The following is a 20,654-nucleotide window of genomic DNA, read 5'->3' on the forward strand; positions in this document are numbered from 1 at the left end:
GTTATGATCAGCTGCTTGCCAATAACAGTGTGGCCAAACCTCTCACATTATTAAAAATGTGTATCCATTGAATTAAGTTTGTTTTTAAAAAGCTTTTAAATAAATGAGATTATAGAAAATTTAAAAACAAAATGTAAATTTAGGTCGTCCGTATTTTCTAAATGTATGTGTCAAAAAATGATCTAACTCAATTTCGTTGACTTGAAAGAGTGTTTTCTAAATTATTAGATAAGTATAAGTTTTAAATAATTATTGCAGATATGTAGCTCTTTGCGTATGCAATAATGTGTCATTCGTGACACAAATAACACTATTTTCCTTTCTATTGCATACTTCATGGGAAATTTGCTTTTGGAGACAAAGCAGGAGTACTTCACAAACTTTAATTGTATCTAATAGAAGAGTGTTCAGTAAATAAACACACTTATTACGTGACCATATCAAGACTGTTCATTTGGTAAATTGCTTAGTTTTCTTCTAAATGCCCTTAGCAGGAACAAACATAGTTTAAGTGGTGATTTTTTGTGTAACCATTTTTAAAAAATTAACTACCTATTAACTAGTTTATCTTATTAACAGCATTTTATCTTCTTATGGTCTTATTCTTAATGACTACATTTCAATTTATGCTCTCAACAACAAGTCTTGAAGTTGAACTAATTTACCCCAATGTCCTTATTTATACTCAAGCCCGCATAGTCTTTGTTCGTACAACCATAAGTCCTTTTCGCTCAACAATCTTCAATTCTACAAAACAATTCCACTTTCTGCATATAATTTATTCTTCTACTCTATATTTTTATGTAAACAAAAGTATAAAACAAAAAATAGAATAAATGAAATCAAAATAGAAAATAAAAAAGAAACTCTTTCTTCTCTAATAAGGCAATATCATCATCATTACGCATTCAGCATGCAATGTGGAAAGTTTTGCTGCAACATTTTGTTGTTGCAGCTTGCAGTGTTGTTTTATTATGTTTAGTTGGTCTGCATCTGCAGAGATATGTCGTCACTTCAGAAATCAACCAACTTCATTTTGCAGTGGCATGTGACAGAAGTGTCAATAGTCGTGACATCGTGCTAACGTGTACTAATGTACACCATTTATATTTAATTTCCAACTACTTAGCTTTAATATAATGCACACTACACTACATCCACTTCGTCAAAGAATTAATTCCAATAAAATCCTAGCCTCTTTTGGCCAGATAGACAAACGTACGTAAGTTAACGTTTATCGTAAAGACGATACGAATAAATATAATACACACCAGCGCAACGCAGAACGCAGCGTTTCATAGCCAGCTACACATAAAGCTAATAGTGTGTCACTGAACAGATCCCTAAGGACCGATATAATACCCGCATCAGCAGCCCAAGCCAGGCACCATATACTACCACATCACTACTGTTCCATAGGCTGCTGCTGCTTCTATGATGCCATTGCCATCAGGTGTATAAAGGCGGACAGTCACACTCACAAACCTTAGCAGGCTAAGTCCAGCAGACTATGAGCCGCAACAGCTAGAGCTAAAGCTAGACCAGACCTGACTCCAACTAAGGAGAGTATAGTCACAAAAAAGCGCCAACAACTTCGACTAAATGTTTAACAATATACACACATGTCGCACATTTATACTCTGTACCTCTACCTCTAGCTCTGGCTTTAGCTACTGGCTATTTGCTATCACGTATTGTGGGCAGCTTTTAACCAGCCTACACGCCATATTACAAAAAAATCGCACAACACGAACAAACACAAAGCACAGAAATGCAAAAACCTAACAAAAACCATCATCAAACAAAATAATAAAAACAAAAAAAAGTATCGGGCCCAAGAGAGACTCCTGTGGCTTCTCAGCTAAACTGGTGCTGGGCAATTTACTCGGAATCTGGTTAATGCCAGGCACCCGTCTCCATTTACAAATAGCGAAATGACTAATTAATGGCGCGCAAAACACATATCAAGATGAACATTTGTTGTTGCTGTTCTTGTTGTTGTTGTTTGTGTTATTGTTGCTGCTGCAGAAGCAGAATTGCAGATGTCGTGGCAGCACTCGTCATTGGTGCCATTTTGGTCATCCACCAGTCGTAACATCGTTGTATTGACTTCGAGCATGAGTGATATAGCATAAGCACCCAGAAAGTCACTCAACTGGTTCAAACAGACATAGAGAGCCTGGGAGCAGGTCTTAATGGTATATGATGCTCTGAAGCTGATGTGATTTCAGCTTTTGAGATTTAACTTCTTTTTTGTTTGTTTCTACAATTCGCTGGGCGTACATGAACTAAGACAGTGGTTCAGGTTCAGGATTACGAGTAGAAAATGTGGTTTTCGATAAATTTCGATTAATTCTTGATCAATTGCAGGTAGATTTTACTAGGAAACCTGTATTACCGATGAAAGTTACATATAGGGTCCGGCAAAAAAACCTACCGTATTTTTAGACGTTTAAATTTAAAGCTATTTAATGTGAGCATTTCGCATTCGATTTGAACTTGGAGGACATGTAGCCTGTTCCGGATAGAAAAACAATTCAAGTTTGGTTATTAAACTTTAGAGCAATGGGTTCCGCGCTAAAGAGAAAATCGTCTGGCCGACCTTTAACCGCTACAACGCCAGATAATGTGGCACAGCAATCTCCGAGGCGTTCAGCACTTAAACATGCTGCTGCCTATTTTTGATAGGAGTAAAAGATGAATTTATCACACACATCTTCATATGCATCCCTTCAAAATGGTGATCGCGCAAGAATTAAGTGAGAAAGATTTTGAAACTAGCAGAGCTGTTTGTGAAGACATTCTTCAAAACATTTCCGTTGCCGTTGGTGCAGTTTTAATTTCGTCTGACGGGGCCCATTTCCATTTATGGGGTAGATACTGTAAATAAACAAAATACCCAATACTGGGCAACAGAAAACCCTCAAGAAATTCAGCAACGACCACTTCACAGCCCTTATGTGACAGTTTGGTGTGCCGTTGCTGAATTTGGTGTGTTAGGTCCGTATTTTTTCCAAGAAAATGGGAAAAAAGTTACAGTTAATGCGGGTCGCTACTGTCACATGATTGAGACCTTCCTCCAACCAAACTTAAATTAGTTTAATGAGACCACAAAGAAGTCTGGTTCCAACAATATGGAGCCACAGCACACACTTCACGGCGTTCACTAACCATCTTCTGTTTTTACAATGAGTTATTACCTGGCCACCAAGTTCCCCCGATTTATCACCTTGCGATTTTTTTTCTTTAGGGAAATTTAAAGCCCCAAGTCTACACTCATCGCCCAACATCTTTGGAAGCTCTTAAGGAGGCAATTACTCAGGAAGTGGCAGCCATTACACCAAAAATTCAATAAAATCGCTCTGAAGAACCAGCTCCAATGATCTATAAGTCATGGCAAGCCTCACAAGGCGGCCAGAATTTACGGGTTTGTACATGGAATGTGGATACTCAATCGGCCATGCACAGCAAAGTACCTTTTCGATGCCTTCGCAGAGAGCACAACAGGAAATGCAATGGAATGGGCCATGCAGGGGTAGGCAGTAGGCTGTGATTTCTACTATGGAAAGTGCTAACTGCGATGTAAGAAAGCGTTTATTTGCATTAGGGTTTGCTGTCAGAGGAAAACTTAGGCAAAGCGTTTTAAGCTTAAGCGATGTAACCGAAAGAGTGAAAACAATCCGCATTAAGGCTAAATTACACTACCTGAACCTTATCAACGCGTATGCCCCAACGGAAGAGAACAATGAGACTACCAAAAAAGAATTTTATGAGCTCCTAGCCAAAGCATGTGAGCAATGCCCCAAGAATGGCGTGAAAGTTCTCTTGGGAGACTTTAATGCCAAGAATCGTAAAGAAGTCATCTTTGGTAGGGCAATCGGATGAAATAACCTCTATGACATCAAATCTGGAAACGCACTTAGGCTTATCGACTTTCTAGCCGAAAAGGACATGGTGCTGAGTCGCACTAGATTCCTCCGTCTGGATATCAGAAAGTCACTTGGCCGTCCCCCCATGATCAAACCAAATCAATCATGTTGCTATCGACGGAAGACACTTCTCTGGCACACTTGGCGCTCGCACGTACAGATCACCCAACATGAATTCCAACCGCTATCCAGTTGGTCCAAAATTGCAAATTCGAATATCTATGGAAGCTATAAGGCAAACATCAATCAGAAGGAGAAGATTTAACGTTTGAAGCCTGCAGCAGGAAGACCCCGCCAATACCTTGGCGACAAAATATGCTTTGAGCTTGTAAGGACCCGACAACGGATGAGATGTGTCCTCTGGTAGCTTTGCCAACATGCAATCAGGAATGCTATAGGGTTCTCACAGCCGACACCGAAGAACTCCTGTTTTGAATCCAAATAAGCTCAAGCAAACAAAGCCAAAGGGGAGCCTATCGCAGCAAAGAATGACACGGATCTTCCATCAGCTCTATATCGATAAAAGAAGGAATGAGAACATCTTGTTTAGAAGAAATAAGAAGGCAGCGTGAGGAGCTTGAAGTCGAGATCGAGGAAATCCAAGGATGCTTCAATATAACACATTTGCGGACTTTTTATATACGAGTCCAGAGGCAAGCAACGGGATTCACTAGCCGCCCCAAAGCCTACAAAGATAAGGAAGGAAATACTGTAAAGGAGACGCAGGTGATGCTAAAAATTTGGAAAGATTATTTTGACCAGCTGCTTAATGGCGATGAAGCACTCAATCTCGCCAACGACAAATCCATTTAGTTGATTATCTGGAGTTGCACCCACCCGAACTGCATGAGATTAGAGTTTCCATCACCAGACTAAAGTCGAACAAAGCTGCCTGTGATGACGGCTTACAGACGGAGCCGAGGGTAAGGAACATGCACCAACTCTTGTCGACAACGACAAATCCATTTAGTTGATTATCTGGAGTTGCACCCACCCGAACTGCATGAGATTAGAGTTTCCATCACCAGACTAAAGTCGAACAAAGCTGCCTGTGATGACGGCTTACAGACGGAGCCGAGGGTAAGGAACATGCACCAACTCTTGTCGGAAGAAAGCGACAAAATATGCTTTGAGCTTGTAAGGACCCGACAACGGATGAGATGTGTCCTCTGGTAGCTTTTCCAACATGCAATCAGGAATGCTATAGGGTTCTCACAGCCGACACCGAGGAACTCCTGTTTTGAATCCAAATAAGCTCAAGCAAACAAAGCCAAAGGGGAGCCTATGGCAGCAAAGAATGACACGGATCTTCCGTCAGCTCTATATCGATAAAAGAAGGAATGAGAACATCTTGTTTAGAAGAAATAAGAAGGCAGCGTGAGGAGCTTGAAGTCGAGATCGAGGAAATCCAAGGATGCTTCAATATAACACATTTGCGGACTTTTTATATACGAGTCCAGAGGCAAGCAACGGGATTCACTAGTCGCCCCAAAGCCTACAAAGATAAGGAAGGAAATACTGTAAAGGAGACGCAGGTGATGCTAAAAATTTGGAAAGATTATTTTGACCAGCTGCTTAATGGCGATGAAGCACTCAATCTCGCCAACGACAAATCCATTTAGTTGATTATCTGGAGTTGCACCCACCCGAACTGCATGAGATTAGAGTTTCCATCACCAGACTAAAGTCGAACAAAGCTGCCTGTGATGACGGCTTACAGACGGAGCCGAGGGTAAGGAACATGCACCAACTCTTGTCGACAACGACAAATCCATTTAGTTGATTATCTGGAGTTGCACCCACCCGAACTGCATGAGATTAGAGTTTCCATCACCAGACTAAAGTCGAACAAAGCTGCCTGTGATGACGGCTTACAGACGGAGCCGAGGGTAAGGAACATGCACCAACTCTTGTCGGAAGAAAGCGACAAAATATGCTTTGAGCTTGTAAGGACCCGACAACGGATGAGATGTGTCCTCTGGTAGCTTTTCCAACATGCAATCAGGAATGCTATAGGGTTCTCACAGCCGACACCGAGGAACTCCTGTTTTGAATCCAAATAAGCTAATATCTTGTCCAGCCCGTAAGGTATTAAACGCTAAGTCTGAGAAAAAAAAGAAACAGAGACGCCCGGTAGAGTGATGAAGTTAAGGCCGTCGCACGCTGGCTAGGTATTCGAAACTGGAGACAGCCAGCTACAGATCCAGTAAGCTGGCGGGCCCAGATGCACTATGTGCTGTAGCGCCAACTTACGTAAAGTAAGTATGTACAATTTTAAACCAATTAAAATATTTGATCATGGAATGGGGTCTTGGGTTTTTGTCACTAGGATTTCTCAACTTCTTCAAATAAGTCTTTCTATATAAAGTTTTTACCAGTCTATTACTGAATTCGAACCACTGTACAACAACTATACGATGCGATGATTTGGTAAATTGTGTGGTGGCACTTTTAGCAAATCTAAACTGCAGTAATAGCCATTTAACTGTTTGGCCGTTTCCTTTTTAATGAAAACATCTATTTGCAGTGAGCCGCTGATGCTACCGACGACGGATTCCCGCTGCACCGCGCTGAACCACCACCGTCGCAGTAGTCATCGTCATCATCATCGATCGCAATGAACTGGTGCTGCGGGATAATTCCATGGTCTGGATGGTATCTTTGCGCAGCATCGCCATTCAGTGGGCACAGTTGGTGTTATAGATCACTTCAATAGATGCCCCTTGGAGGTTGTTCATGCTGCTTTAGCTGCTGCAGGAACAGCAGCAGCAGAGAAACCCATTCGCTCCTGGGGTTGTGACTTGCGACTCTAATGCTGACTCTGATGTACTCGCTCTGTTCTGTACGCAATGTTGGAGAACTGCATGTCATGCGTGCTAAGAGGTAATCTCGCAGGTTTTTATCTGTTTCTGCAAAGCTATCTTCTGGCTTCTCAGGTGCACCAGACTACAGACTACAATATACGAGTAGACAAGAAGACACAAGGAACCAAATCTATAGGAGTTTAAAACCGAAGGAAGCAAGTGCATGCCACGTATTTGGAGTTAATTGGATTTTACTTGTCTATCAATGATGCTGGATTGGAAATTATTCTCGATTGGTATCTTATCATTAGGCGATAGATGGATACGTGGAAAGGTATATAGATGCCATTCGGATGTAGGAATCAGCAACCGAATGAAGAATGAAGCAAATTGCTTGTGCACGACAATGACGTGACATTGATGAGGATGAGGATGAGGTTGAGGACCAATACAAAACACAGCACTGCATCACAGAACGGATATTACGAGTACCTATGTACGAGTATGTGATATTGAAAGACTTATCGGGCTCGTATGTCTTTTGAAGCCTTTTCCACAAAACCTGAGAGGCATCGGAGATATCAAGAAATTTAGTAGATATATGTACATTATAGTCATACGGAGTTATCTGAACGGTGCGGTGCAATATGCGAAAGCGAAGTGATGATTTAAATTTATTGAGTGCCGGATTGGGAAATAATTGCGACAACCCGATTGGGTATGGACAATTTATTGGGCAATTAAAAGTCCAATCTTTGCTCAACGACTAAACGACTAAAGTGTACTCTTTGGAATTGAGTTCTTTTCGAATGAAATGCATTGAAATCTGTTTGCCATATCGTCTAATTTTCACTGTTGTTTTAAGGAACTTAAAAGCGATAAAAGAGACAAATTGCATCACGACTTGGGAAATTAAGATATATTACGTATTATTTTCGTCAATTCGAATAAACAAACAAAATTTTTCAGAACTGATAGACAAATGTTGAAACTTGTTTAAAGACTTGATTAAAGATCAATTTCTCGCTTTCAGAAACAAAACTTGGTATAAGAAACTTTAAAGTTAAAAAACTGGAAGTAAGACATTTTGGAACATTATAAAAATAATAAAAAAGAAAAATTCATTTGTTTCTGCTTTACAAATTTTAAATAGAATTGCTTTGTCCAATTTTTTTTTTTACTTACTTTTGAAATAAAAAACTAGTTTTTGAACTCTTACTTGATAAAATTTAATCCAATTGTCGGTATTATCTACGTGGGGTTCTGAATAGAGTCATTTAAAACGATTGATTCAGTTTGCTAACAATGGATGATAACTTGAACACATCTAAATATTTACGCAAGATTCGAGTTTGCTCTAAGCTGTTTGTTGTGTATACTCAAGTGTAGTCAAACCTAAAAAAATGAAATAATTAAACAATAAGAAACCAATGTTTTTTGTAGAACATAAATAATAAAAAAACAACTCAACTTTGTGATTTGCTTAGCGCGTATTGAAGTTTCAGCGAGTATTCAAGGGTTTTGTGGTGAGACTCTTTTTTAAATATTTTTGAAAACAATCATTAAACATTTTTTTGTTCAATGGCCTTCAACTTTTTATGTAAATTAATTCATAAAAATCAATAAAACTTTCAACGAAAAAACTAAAAGCAGATAAAATCGATTCGTTTAAAAGTGTGGACTTGTTAATATTACTTTACACTTTAAGTGTATGAAGCCCTGGCATCAAGAGAATGATTTTCTGAGTTATTTGAAACAAAAAAAAACACTTAAATTATTTTACCAACAAGAATAATTCTGCTTTGAATAATTTACCTTATGCTTCAATACTTCCTTCATAAACACCAAACAAAATTAAAATGGTTGTACTTCATCAATGCCCATTTTCTCTTGAAGCATTTAAAAACGAACCCGAACAAAATCCTGGACATACAAGTTTCAACAAATCAACATATATCATAAGTATCATTTTCTGTCCTATAAGTTCTTGTAATAAACGTTTAAGTCACATGGTTTTCTTAGCATCTTCACTAACATGCAGCCATTATTTAAGCTTGAAGTTCACTTGTCCAAAGTGTTGCTATGTAAGACCCTTATCATCCCCGTCCTCCTATACGGTGCAGAAGCATGGCCTATGACAAAAGCGGATGAAAGCACCTTCGGTCGGTTCGAGAGAAAAGTTCTTCGTGTGATCCGCGGTCCCGTATGCATCGAAAGAGAGTGGAGGAGAAGATGGAACGACGAGCTGTACGGGCTGTACAGTGACGTAGACTTAGCCAGAAAGGTAAAAGTCCAACGACTAAGATGGTTGGGTCACGTAGAGCGCATGGAAACCAATGCTCTGGCCCGGAAAGTCTTCGAATCCACACCAACAAAACAGCGCAGTAGAGGAAGACCGCGGATCAGGTGGCGCGCACAAGTGGAAGGTGACCTCACCCAACTTCTAGCGCGAAACTGGAGACATATAGCTAGGGACCGAGCTGGATGGAGAAGCTTGTTGGGTGAGGCCCTAGTTCACGCAGGACTGTAGTGCCACCTTAAGTAAGTAAGTAAGTTCACTTGTCCATGATACAGGCCCTCCATCAAATATTGAAGCTACTCTAACCGTTGATCGTCTTTTTTGAAGATCACCTGCATAAACAGCATCACTATAAATTACACATCTTGGATTTTTCTTCGTAATTAATATGAAATTTGGAAGAACCACTCAGATACGTTTAACGCTGTTCAAGCCACTCTAGGTAGGACTTTCCATCTTTTTTGCTGCAGAAGCGATATCAAGCCGCGTTGCTGTTCTCAGTATGGAACTGATTTTCTTAATTTTGTAAGCATTGATTTTCTGATCTTCTCAATTTACTTGAGTCAACACTAGATTACATTCGTCCTCTTAAAAATGATGTATGATTTTATTTCTACAAATTTCTTGGCTAAGATTGATTGAGCCATCAACTTTAATTTGAATTTTAGTACCTCAATTTTGATTTTTTCTTTCATAAAATTTTATATTTCGTCTTCGAAGTTATAAATCGCTACGTAAAAAAACTTTTCCATAATCATTGCTATAAAATAAGTTTGGATCAGTATTACTGTTCTTGAGTCCTGAAGGGCATGAATCTTTCATGTCAACTGAGCTTGTTAAAGTCCGTATAAGCTCTGCATTTTCGCCTTGAAATCATTCAGATTACTCGAAGTATACTTTCTCTTCAAGATTATCGTATAAAAATGCTGCTTTTCCATCAAATTGTTGAATGTTCAGACCTTTGGTTGCAGTACTAAATTTTGCATTGTTCATTGTAATCAACACCTTTTTGTTGGACATATCCCTTTGCAACTTAGTCTTGCCTTGTATCACCGATTCTCATATTCCCTTATAATCTTCACACGAAATACCCATTTATTTTGGACTTCTTTTATATTCGCTATTCGTGCGACAAACTGCCATGTTTTATATTCTTTAAGAAATGGTAATTCTTCTTTGATAGTTGATAGCCACTGGTGCACTATGGTCTGATTACGGCCCCTTAGTATGATTTTAGCTCTTGACCTGACTCACCTTCTTCCACTATCATCAGATATACTCCCTTGTCATTCAACTTTCTTTCTATTGTGTTGGCAGAAATCACATCGAACGTTTGTCCGTTTTTACGTCTGTCCATTTCTCGTCGTCCATATCTCAAGACCAGCAGATATATCGACTTTAAATAAATTTTATTTTACAAATAAAGAGATCGAAAGATGCAGAAAAAGCTTTTAAATAAAATTAAGTGGATGATTTTTGTTTAGTAAGCAATTTATAAAAAATGCATGCAAATATCTCACGAACTTATTACACAATGTGGCGTGATACTAAATTACTATAATATAGAAAAAAAATATTTGTAACTTCAAATATTTGTATGTTACGAAGAATAACGATTTAAGCATAAATTGTAATATTTAGAAAAATCGAATTGACTGTTTTCTTACAAAAAATAAAAACCTAAAACACATTACATAAAGTTGGTAAACATCGATTTTCCACTCAAATATCTTTTCAAAAATTAAAGGCATTGGCTTCAAACCAATTTTATCTTATAAAAAATGTTTTTACCATATTGAGTAAAATTTTGTATTAAGATATTATTGTATATACAAAGTTGTTTAAAATTTATTGTAAAATGTATTGTAGCTCATACTTCTTAGAAAAAAACCGTGTAACAAAAACTGTCAATGGAAACCTTTTTTGAAGATGTTTAATGAGTTTGTATACCAAGAATTGCGTCGAAGACGTATCCCATTGAACAGTATTTGGTTTAAGCAGAGCTAGAGCATTGGAGTGGAGCTTCAACTCAAATTAGATTTTGCTCTAGATTTTTAAAAGATAAAAGTAGTTAAAAGCCAATATCTTAAAATTTTAATATGATATTTAAGTCGAAAATCAATTTTTACCAACTTTATTCAGTTTTTGTTTAAGTTTATATTTGAAAAAAAACTGTCAATATTTTCTAAACAATATTTCTTATAAGTTGAATTTAGTAAGATCCACAATCTCAAAATTTTCAAAAGATATTTGAATCGAATATCAATTGTTACAAACTTTTGTTAAATTTTCTTTAAGTTTTTATTTTTTATAAAAAAAAACTGTCAATTAAATTTTCCTCAAAATTTTACCAGATGTTAAAAACGTTATTTTTTGTTTCACAAAATTATTTTTGAGAGAAAACCATTTTTCTTTCGTAAAATTTTCGAGGTGACAAATTTTTTTTTTCAGTTTGTTCGATTTTATTTACAAGACTTATATACGTCCAAAACTTGAGTATAACTCCCTTAAACTTAAGCCTCTTGGATGGTATTGAACGTAGAGCATTTAGATTGATTGGTGATATTACCATCATAAGATCATTTACGTCACTTGAACATCGTCTTGTCTCACCCTCTTTTACCGTTATTTTAATGGTTTATGCTCTAGAGAAATAGCCAGCTGCATTCCTCCCCTTAAACAGTTCAACCGTAATACGTGCGCTTCTAGGAATGCTCATCAATATACCCTCGAGCCCAATTTCGTTCGTACTGTCAAGTACCTACAGAGATTCGTTCTTTAGCCGTACTATGCGAATATGGAATGCCTTGCCACACTCTGTCTTTCCCAGCTATTGCAATATTCAGGAATTCAAAACCAATGTGCACCGACATCTCCTTTCAACCCCTCTCTCCCTTTCCTAGTGCTCACACATTGTCTACATAATAAGCGTAATATATCCCTTTGAGTGTGCACTTATTATAAACAATAAAAAAACTTAGATACAACAAGTTTCTGGGAAGCAATATTTTTTTTTAATTCTTCAAAATGAGGAAGGTACCTGAAAAACTAAACAACTAAGTACTAATTGTGTCATAAAACGATTTGAACCGCATAATAAAACAAGACCTCATTAAAAATTATGTAGAAAAATCAAAAAAAAAGATTTGACCGACCTTTTCGAACGGCACTATATCACAATATATTTCTACTTATTACGGAAATAATCTGACTACAATCATTTTTTGTTATTCAAAATGCAAATTTTTGCAGAATCAACTTTTTTCATAGCTTACGGTGGCAAGGTATTGTTTTAAAATATACGTAATCAATAATGAAAACCTTAAAATAAAACCTTGACATACAAATGGAAATATTAATGATTATCACATTTCTACTATTTTCCATTTTATTACCATTTTCTATTGAGAGTTCGAACAAAATAACAACCACATTACAGATTTCTTTTATCACTTTCCACTCATTGAACTGATTAAAATGATTCCCCCTTCAAATGCGATTAGGAACGAACGTTTTCTAAGAGTTCATATCATTTTGCTTTTTGTGACATCTTAACACGGTGTCAAGTGATTTACAACTCGATTATACTATACTTACCCCTCTCAAGTGTGTAGTTCCTAAGAATTCAGTTTCTTGTTGACAATAAATTAAATAATTTTATTTTATAGCAAACAGATGACGATAATTCAATTTTAATTATATCAATGTACAACCATATATATGTACTTCTAAGCTATGAAGATTTTTAAATATGAAGTATTTTTAAATCTTGCAATGTTAAATACTTAATTTATTTTTATATTTTAATAAAAAAAGAGCATCGGTTTTGTCATCTTGAATCTATTTTAAAAATAAAACAAAACAAACTCTTCAAGAAAATGAGCTTTTCAGAAAGCTTTTCTTTCGTTAGTTTCTTTTTATTTTAATTAAATTATTATCAAATTAATTAAAGGTATACATGCATACCTGAAGTTATATCACAGGTGAGGTATGTTTTTGGCAAACACGTGATCATAACGGTTCTATGGTGTAATGGTTAGCACTCTGGACTTTGAATCCAGCGATCCGAGTTCAAATCTCGGTAGAACCTGATTAAATACAATTTTTTGAAAGAAGTAGAGACTATTTTTTAGTAAAAGTTACTAAAATTCTTGTTTAGTCAGAATTGAATTCATTATTTAAAAGAGTTCGGAGTTTAATTAACAGTTTTCTTTCAATAACAAACAATCTTTTTTGATTCAAAGTATTGTATGTATGCATTCCTTTTTTTGTCTTGGGCTATATTTTCTCATTGGCCTATGAGGCCATACAAAGATTGATGAATGATAACTAAGTCTATCTCGTAACACTTCCATAAATAGTAAATTTTATTTTTAAAACTCTGAGTTCTCATTTTTAAATTCCAATTGGAAGTAATCGGAACTAGTCCAATTTTTCCAATTAGAAATTTTTCTTAGTTTTAAAATTCCTAGAATCTAAATCCATAGCATTGAAACAGTAATTTTCTAGTAAAGAAAGGATTCTCAAAAATATCAATGGTTGATTTTGTACTAAAGATGATTTTGTATAGCTGTTATCTTTTTAGCAACACTGGGTTTAAACAGCTTACGTACGTTTTATGTTTTGTTTGATTGTCAAACATATTCAGGTTGGTCTATTATTAAACCAAATCGTCCTACAAACGAACAATGCTTCCAAATTATTGAATTGTATTATCAAAATGCGTACTCTGTTAAGAAAGTTCATCGCGCTCATTTTCCATTTTATGGTCAGTTTAATCGACCCACTGAAGCGGCTAGTCGGGCTATTGTGACTTAAATTTGCACCAAATTAACATTGTTAGACATTAAACCACCAACACGCTTACGTCGAGTGCGAACTGAAGAAAATATCGCAGCTGTATCGGCCAGTGTTAATGATGAATTGCAGCAGTTGGGCCTCTGTTACTCAACAACATGGAAAATTTTGCGGAAGGATTTAGGTGTGATGCCTTCCAAAATACAGCTGGTGCAAGAAATGAATGAAATTTTTGGTGAATGGGTTCTTGAAAAGTTGGCCGAAGATCCACTTTTTTACCGAAGCTCATTTTTGGCTCAATGGGTTTATAAGTAAATAAGCAGATTTGTCAATTTTGAAATGGATATCAGCCATATTGCAAGAGTTACCAATGCATCCAGGAAAAGTCACAGATTGGTGTGGTTTATGGGCTGCTGGCATCATTGGACCGTACTGAATCGTAACGTAACTGTGAATGGTAAGCGCTACCGTGAGATGATATCCAACTTTTTTTTCCAAAAATGCAAGAGCTTCACTTGCATGACATGTGGTTCAAGAAGGCGGTGCCATATGCCACACAGCACGCACAACAATGCACTTATTGAAAGGCGAGTTCGGTGAGTATTTATTTGACGTTCGGGATCGGTTAATTGGCCGCCTAGATCGTGCAATTTAACGCCTTTAGACTTTTTTTGTTTGGCTATGTTAAAGCTCATGTCTATACAGACAAGCCTGCTTCAATTGGCGAATTGGAATACAACATTGAAGCTTTTAATCGTGAGATACCGGCCGAAATGTTTTAAAGAGTATGCCAAAATTGGACTAAGTGGATGGGGTACTTAAGGCGTTTCCAAAGAGGTTACGCATGGTTTATTAGAAAAAGGGCGACCCACACTAATAACTTCCCATCAATACTGTCGATTTTTCTTACTTAAAGTTATATATTTCCGTGTTTTGTTGAAAAAGTTTTTAATTGAATTATTCTAAAAAATTACAAAATTACCAACAATGTTTTGCATATGATGAATTAGTTTGATTTCAAAATCTATTTTTGCTAACAAGATTTTTAGTTGAAAACCAATTTTACCAATTTTAGTAGCATTTCTTAAACGTTTCCTATATAAAAAATACAAATTGGTTGAATGAACCTTATTTGATATCTTCTATTATTCACGAGATATCGAGTACTATTTTTTCTAGATTTTCATTTTTTTTTAAACTAACCGTTGGATTTTTATAAAAACTACACTGAATGTCGAAAAAAATATTTCTTATACGTAGAAACTAGTTTGACGTCAATATCTTTAATTTTTGAAAAAATATTTGAAAAAAAAAACTTTTAGTAATGTTCCTTTTTTTAAGTTTTTATTTTTTGTAAAAAATTGTCAATTCGATTTTCTCAAAATTTACCCAAATGTCAAAATGTTATTCTTCGTTGCAAACAATTATTTTGGAGATAAAAATCATTCTTTGTTCGTAAAATATTCGAGGTGACAATTATTTTTGTTAATTTTTGTATTTATAAAAAAACGTTATTTGTGTCTTTTTTTCAAAATTATATCATTTTTGTGAGATAGTTTTGGTTAACCAAAATTTTCATCTGAGATGGAACAGTTTTCTAAAATACCTATATTAAAATCACCTTAAATAAGAAGATTTCTAGCTGCTTTTTGAGTTAAAAATTAAGAAATAACTTGACACCGCGATTCCAGGCATACAACAAGGATATTCGAAAATGTAACGATGCCATTAACTGTAAATAAATTCAGAAATTTGTATTTTTATTTTTTTTTCTAGTGAGTGCGTGTAAAAATTTCAACCTGAAACAATTTACAAAAAATCGATTTTCGTAAAAGAGGGGCTTGGTCATTTTTGGTGTTTAAAAAAAAATCTTTGGAACAATGCGGAACAAACAGGAAAAACTTTCCAAAATAGGAAAATCGAAAAAGGGAGGCTAACTTCACGCACTCACTACATACCCTCTTTTTTTAAAAAAATTAAGTAAACAAAAATGTTAGAATTTTTTTCTTTCCACAACTAATTTACAACAAATAATTGTCAACTAATTGCGTACTTAGTTTTAACAAAATCAAAAAGTGTAGTGCTACCTCTACATACCACAATTTTGTTTTCCACAACTAATTTACAACAAAAAAACTACAATAAACTGCATAGTCAGTTTTATTAAATTTCGAAAAATAGAGTGCTAACTTGACAGTCGTGATAAAATTTAGTATAGAATGAAATAATTTGTATGTCTATCCTTCATTTATGCACTAAATTTTCGATTTAAACGTCAGTTTTTACCAATTTTTGAGTAGTTTTTTTTTGTGTATTCTTATTTTTAATAAAATTTAAAAATAATGCTTTGTACAAGGTAAAATTATTTTAAGCCAATATCTTTAATTTTTAAAACAAGTCGAATTTTTGAGTCGAAAATCAATTTTTAGTAGTGTGTTTTTGGTGTTAATTTGTATAAGAAAACCGTTACAGCGATTTTTCTCAAAGTTGTACCCGTTGTCAAAAAATGTCACATTAAATTATGCCGGAAATAATATTATTTTAATTGCTAAAATATTCAAGGTGAAACATATTTTGTTTCAGTTGTTCTGAGTTTTTAAAAAACAGTAATTGATCATGTCACATAACATAATACAGAATTTAATTGAAATCGCTGGAGTTATTAGTTAATAGATAATTTTGGGGGCCAACAAAAATGTTCCTTTTTTTAAATTGATATAGTAAAGAAACACCATCTATATTTTTTGATGTTCGATTTTTTATCTGTTAAACTTAATTTATTTGAAGTTTAGAGTTCTACTGGTTCTTGAGGTGTGGACAACGATAAATGGTACCCCGCATACTACTACCCCATGAACAAGTATGATTCTAAAACGTTTAGCGACCTTAAAATGTCGAGAAATGTCAAAATTTTCATTTCCACAAATCAGACCGATTACAATAACTTCCTATGGGAAGTTAAAAATGTATAAACATTGTTAATAAGCAGTTGTTTAATTATTTTACATTTTAATTTCGTTAAGAATGTTGGCCCGTTTTCAATATATCTATTTTCTTAAAGGCCGACATTTTTGATTATCAAATATCACTTGTTCAGAAAGAAAAAATGTTTTTATTATCTCATCAGTGGGGCTACCCTTTTAGAGCAAAACTAAAATACAATTTTTATTTTGAAAAAAGCTTATATAAAATAAATACGAAAGTATAATTACTTTTTTATCTAAACGGCGCACTACAGCGCTAATTTTATCTCAGGCCAGGTTGCCTTGAGATCGCCATTTCATAATTACTTTTTAAGATAATTCGAATTTTTCAATTTTCTATTTTTATATCATTAGGGAAACTACTGTTCTAATTTGTTCCTTAGTGTTGCAAGAAAAATGATATTAGCTTGGCCCATATCATAGAATCCAATAACACTATCGATTTCAATTCCATTTTATTGAATTCAATTATTTCAATAATGATACGAATTTGTCGATCTTACAAAAATTAGATCGACAACTCAAACAACTTGAGGAAAAAGAACGATTTTGACCTCAAAATAATTTAAATTTTTTAAAACCAATATTATGTACAAGATACGTGTCAGAATACATGCATTGTTCGAATATGCTCCTAATTGTGTTTTCAGAATATTAAAGCTTACAAAAATCTTTTCAGAAACTTAAGGTGTTTAACAATATTTAGATTATTATCTTTCCTACTCTACAGGTCTCTTTCCAAGCGGATGGAAACAGCATTTGTACAGCCTGTCCCTAAAAAAGGCAAATCCTCTTCCCCCTCTAACTATTGCCCAACTATCTTTCCAAGGTCATGGAAACGTTGATTAATTATCAGTTTAAGAAATATCTCACCGAACTGTGGAACATTAAGAACAGTACATCATTGGTAAGAAAGTAAGATTATTGCACTTGATATTTTAAAATCTTTTATTTTGTTGGAAATTATGTTTCTAACGGTTGAATTAAAGTTGTATTGGATGGTTTCAAGTGTGAAGTTCATAAAATAAATGTTGGTGTTCCCCAGGGCTCCGTTTTATCTCCGACTCTCTTTCTTGATAAAAGATCATTTGTCTGCCACTTTCAACACATTAAACTGTTTTGCTGATAACAGCACTCTCAGCTTTTAAAATTCGTTTCTAGATTCACATAATGGTCTTTCGGACGTGGAACTTTAACTGCAGCTTATGATAAGCTCATTAAATTCTGATCTCGACAGCATTGCCCAATGGGGAATTATAAACCGTGTAGAATTTAGTGCTTCAAAAACTCAATGCTGTCTCCTGTCGTTCAAGCGTAACCCACCTCCTATGCCGCTATCCATGAGTGGCACTTGCATCCAGGAAACAAATCAACTTTCAGTACTCGTTATGTATATCAAATATCACCTCTTATGGAATGATTACATATTCGATATTGCCAAAAATGCTGCTAGATGATTAGGATTTCTCCCACGGTAAAGAAATTTGTTACCCCTTCTAATCTGCCTGTTATGGACAAAGCCTTCATTCGTCCAAAACTCAAATATAACTCGCATATTTGGGCAGGTGCCCCTAAAACAAGTTTAAGTATTTTGGTAAGGACCCAAAAAAGAGCTTTGAAAATGAAAGGCGATAAAACTATAACCAAACCAAATACTATACTCGAACACCGCTCAGTTTCGTACGTACTGTCCAGTATAGACTCTTTTTTTAAACGCACATCGAGAATATGGAATGCTTTACCCAACTCTGTTTTCCCTATCATTAACATTCAAAACTTTAAGACCAATTAAAAAAAGGTATTAATAACTCCTTGAGTGCCCGTCAACTATAAAAGAAAAAAATATACGCCCATGTTATATTTTTAGCAACTAAAGAAGGCAAAATTTAAATTTATTTAAAGCTAAGAAAAAAAATAAGTATACGCCATACACAACAATTTTTTGTTCTGCAATCGAATAGACTATTTTCCTTTTCTGCATTTTTAACTAAAAACATATCCTCCTTTTTTTACAGTAGTTGAATGTTAACAAAATAAAAACACATTAAATGTAGTTTTAAAAAAAATTCAATGTATTTAAAAAAATAAAAAAAGTAAGTATACGCCGAGTACACCAGTTTTAATGTTATTATTTAAGGAGGGCTTATGTATTTTGGTATATTTTGAAGTTAAATCAAATATTAGAACTAGATAGAATTAAATTAAAGAAGTGCCTTAGTTTAAATCGGTTCAATATAATTACCCTCTATGAAACTTGCCTGAACTTCATATATACACAACCTCTCTCTGCAAAACTTCCCAGTATAATAAAGTAATACGTAAGATACTGGCCTTTTGTACCTCTTGAAACCTTCATTCTTTAGGCAGGTTAAGTTATTTAAAATTGTTTACTCATTTTACATTCTCTGTTACGAGTAAATGTTTAAATAAACAAAATGTTGTGAACCCACCTACATAATTAATGCTAACGCAATTAAGCAGATGCAAATTTTGCATCAAATTTTTAACGGTTCTATGGTGTAATGGTTAGCACTCTGGACTCTGAATCCAGCGATCCGAGTTCAAATCTCGGTAGAACCTGAAAGCCCTTTTTTATGTTCATTCATACCAAAGGTACTCGAAACAAATTTGCACACCTTTAAACTCTTTTGAGTCTTATGGCCATCAATATATATAGGAATATAGTATAGTCGCCTTTCTTTCTCAACATCGTATCACTATTTCACCAGGTTTACAGTAGGAAGAAAAAACTATATTATGTATGTGTATTGTTTTATAATTTTTTAAGCATAGTTTTCAGGTGATTTAATGGTACATTAAATAACTCAGAAGTATTTTCAGATACGAGATTACAGTATAAAGTGCTCCAGTACAATCGTTTTACAGTAAATTTCAGATACGAGGTTGTTGCGTTATAACTAATAATAAAAGACCCAGTAATCTTTGTTTATTTATTATACCAAAAGAAAAGCACAATTTTAGGAAATAACAAGTTTTAATAAATGTAGTTAAGCATCATTCTTCATGAGTCAGATTGTCATAAAATGGGTGGTAGTGTTTTGGTAAAAGCTCCTTCAAGCTCTGAAGATCATCCATTTTCTTTTTTGTGATTGGTAAGGGTTGATTGTAGAGTCTTTCAACTTCATGTGAGACATTGCTGTCGAAACGCTGGGGCGACAATTTCCAATCTTCGTCGCAGTTTACCTTGTAATGCATTCCAAATTGTGTGTATTTGATTGCCCTGATACATATTCACTACACAAGGATCGCCGGATTTTTCCCTGGTTGTATCGATTTGTAATATAAGAGAAAGTGTAGATAAGGGTAAACTGATGGGCATTCCTAGAAGCGCGGGTATTACGGTTAAATTGTTGAAGGGGAGTCGAAGAATTAAATTCCACACGATTTCTTATTCCCCATTGTACAATGCTGTGTAGGTCGGAATTTAATGAGCTAATCATATTTTGCCGTTGCAGTTCCACATCCGAAGAGGAGGGTTGTAAATCTGAAAGCGAATATGAAAAGCTGAGGGTGCTATCGTTAGCGAAACAATGTATTGGATTAGAAGTAGCAGACAGAAGATCATTTACAAAAATGAGGAAGAGGGTCGGAGACAAAACGGAACCCTGGGGCACACCAACATTTATTTTATGAGTTTATTGAACGGTTCGAAAGAAAATTTCTAATCCAACGAAGAAGAGATTCGTCGATACCGAAAGCACGCATTTTCGATAAGAGAGCAAGATGCCAGACTTTATCAAATGCCTTTGAAATATCAAGTGCAATAATCTTACTTTCTCCGAAACTATGTAAAGATCTGTTCCACTGTTCGGTGAGATGA

At 35.1% G+C, this 20,654-nt stretch overlaps 2 non-coding genes across 2 annotated transcripts; both read left to right on the forward strand.

The window, feature by feature from the left end:
• The first annotated feature begins 13,050 nt into the window (after positions 1-13,050).
• Positions 13,051-13,122, forward strand: Trnaq-uug (transfer RNA glutamine (anticodon UUG)). Its single transcript has one exon. It is a non-coding gene; the product is annotated as a tRNA-Gln (tRNA).
• Positions 13,123-19,321: 6,199 nt separating this feature from the next.
• On the forward strand, positions 19,322-19,393 carry Trnaq-cug (transfer RNA glutamine (anticodon CUG)). The gene has a single exon. It is a non-coding gene; the product is annotated as a tRNA-Gln (tRNA).
• Positions 19,394-20,654: the final 1,261 nt, after the last annotated feature.

The sequence above is a fragment of the Eupeodes corollae genome, chromosome 1, assembly GCF_945859685.1.
Source record: "Eupeodes corollae chromosome 1, idEupCoro1.1, whole genome shotgun sequence".
Taxonomy (NCBI): Eukaryota; Metazoa; Arthropoda; class Insecta; order Diptera; family Syrphidae; genus Eupeodes; species Eupeodes corollae.